The following is a 2,457-nucleotide window of genomic DNA, read 5'->3' as shown; positions in this document are numbered from 1 at the left end:
AGCGCGCTACCCCGCTCGCACGGAGGTAGCGCGACATCGCCCGCCGCCTTTTCTCGCGTCGCGCCGCGCCGCGTGGCGCCCGCCGAACTCGCTCCGACGCGCGGCCCGGGAGTGACCCGCGCCGCGCCCCCCGTCCCGTCCCGTCCCGGTCTACCCTCTTCCTCCGCCTGCGACGACCCGCCGCCCTCGGCGTCTGGCTCGTCGGGGGTGTACCGAGGCGGATCTGCTGCCGCTCGTACGTTAATGATCCTTCTGCAGGTTCACCTACAGAAACCTTGTTACGACTTTTACTTCCTCTAGATAGTCAAGTTCGACCGTCTTCTGGCACACCGCCGGAGCCGGGGCCGGCCCCGGCGGGGACTATCCGAGGACCTCACTAAGCCATCCGATCGGTAGTAGCGACGGGCGGTGTGTACAAAGGGCAGGGACTTAATCAACGCAGGCTAATGACCCGCGCTTACTGGGAATTCCTCGTTGGTGGGAAATAATTGCAATCCCCAGGCCCTGTCACGAGCGGGGTTCATAGGATTACCCGCGCCTGCCGGCGCGGGGATAGACGACGCGCTTATACGCTCAGTGTGGCGCGCGTGCAGCCCCGGACATCTAAGGGCATCACAGACCTGTTATTGCTCATTCTCGTGTGGCTGAGAGCCACTTGTCCCTCTAAGAAGTTTTCTGCCGCCGACCGCGCGGGGGGCCGCGGTACTATTTAGTATGTTTGAGTCTCGTTCGTTATCGGAATTAACCAGACAAATCGCTCCACCAACTACGAACGGCCATGCACCACCACCCACGGTATCGAGAAAGAGCCTTCAATCTGTCAATCCTTTCCGTGTCCGGGCCGGGTGAGGTTTCCCGTGTTGAGTCAAATTAAGCCGCATGCTCCACTCCTGGTGGTGCCCTTCCGTCAATTCCTTTAAGTTTCAGCTTTGCAACAATACTCCCCCCGGAACCCAGACACTTGGTCGGTTTCCCGGGTGCTGCTCGGCGGGTCATGGGAATAACGCCGCCGGATCGCGAGTCGGCATCGTTTATGGTCGGAACTAGGACGGTATCTGATCGTCTTCGAACCTCCGACTTTCGTTCTTGATTAATGAAAACATTCTTGGCAAATGCTTTCGCTCTCGTCCGTCTTGCGCCGGTCCAAGAATTTCACCTCTAGCGGCGCAGTACGAATGCCCCCGGCCGTCCCTCTTAATCATGGCCCCAGTTCATGACAACCCACAAAATAGAACCGGAGTCCTATTCCATTATTCCCAGCTGCGATATGCAGGGGCGGCCGTGTGGCCTGCTTTGAACACTCTAATTTCCTCAAAGTAAACGCTTCGGGCCCCGCGAGTGACACCCAGCGAAGGGCATCACGGGGGCTTTTGCCGAGAGGCAGGGGCTGGGACAGACGGATGCACGCCTCGCGGCGGACCGTCAGCTCGCGTCCCGGGGTCCAACTAGGAGCTTTTTAACTGCAGCAACTTTAAAATACGCTATTGGAGCTGGAATTACCGCGGCTGCTGGCACCAGACTTGCCCTCCAATGGATGCTGGCCGATGGGTTTGTGTTCGGCTCATTCCAATTACGGAGACTCGAACGAGTCCCGTATTGTTATTTTTCGTCACTACCTCCCCGTGTCGGGAGTGGGTAATTTGCGCGCCTGCTGCCTTCCTTGGATGTGGTAGCCGTTTCTCATGCTCCCTCTCCGGAATCGAACCCTGATTCCCCGTTACCCGTGGTCACCATGGTAGGCGCAGAGTCTACCATCGAAAGTTGATAGGGCAGACATTCGAATGAGTCGTCGCCGCCTCGGGTGGGCGAGCGATCGGCACGAGGTTATCCTGAGTCAACACAAAGGGGGGGCCGGGCCGGCGGAACGAGGACCGGCGCGCGCGGAGCCGCCCGCGCCGCTTACGCCCCCGCCCGGAGAGGCGGAGGCCGGACGCGGGGGACGCGCGCGACGGCTGAGCCCCCGCCCGCCGGACACCGCGTGGGTTTTTGTGTCTGATAAATGCACGCGTCCCCGGGGCGAGGCCGGAGCCCCGCCCGCGAGTCGGCGCTCGTTTGCATGTATTAGCTCTGGATTTGCCACAGTTATCCAAGTAACGGTGGAGCGATCAAAGGAACCATAACTGATTTAATGAGCCGTTCGCAGTTTCACTGTACTGGCCATTCGTACTTAGACATGCATGGCTTAATCTTGAAAACAAGCATATGCTACTGGCAGGATCAACCAGAGTGCGTCTGCCGCCGGGGGGGCGCTGCTGGTGGCGGTGCGGCCCTGGTCCGGGACGAGGCTGTGGCTACAGCCGGGCCCGGGGGGCCGCGCGACACTCGTATACGTTCGGACGGGCTGACGAGCGGGTGTCGTGAAACGATGTTTCGCGCGGAGCCCTAGCACGCGTGGCGTCGGGCTCCGCGACGGTCGGACGTCTGGGTGTGGCTCGAGACGGAAGCTCGACCTCGGTT

At 60.7% G+C, this 2,457-nt stretch overlaps 1 non-coding gene across 1 annotated transcript; it reads right to left on the bottom strand.

Moving 5' to 3' along the window:
* Positions 1-241: 241 nt before the first annotated feature.
* LOC148345776 (18S ribosomal RNA) lies at positions 242-2,228 on the bottom strand. The gene has a single exon (XR_015848493.1). It is a non-coding gene; the product is annotated as an 18S ribosomal RNA (ribosomal RNA).
* Positions 2,229-2,457: the final 229 nt, after the last annotated feature.

This window comes from Urocampus carinirostris, unplaced genomic scaffold (genome assembly GCF_059441175.1).
Source record: "Urocampus carinirostris isolate Australia breed hairy pipefish unplaced genomic scaffold, RoL_Ucar_1.0 HiC_scaffold_25, whole genome shotgun sequence".
NCBI classification, from domain to species: Eukaryota; Metazoa; Chordata; class Actinopteri; order Syngnathiformes; family Syngnathidae; genus Urocampus; species Urocampus carinirostris.
The sequence above is the reverse complement of the archived record's forward strand: the minus strand, read 5'-3'. Positions and strand labels throughout refer to the sequence as shown.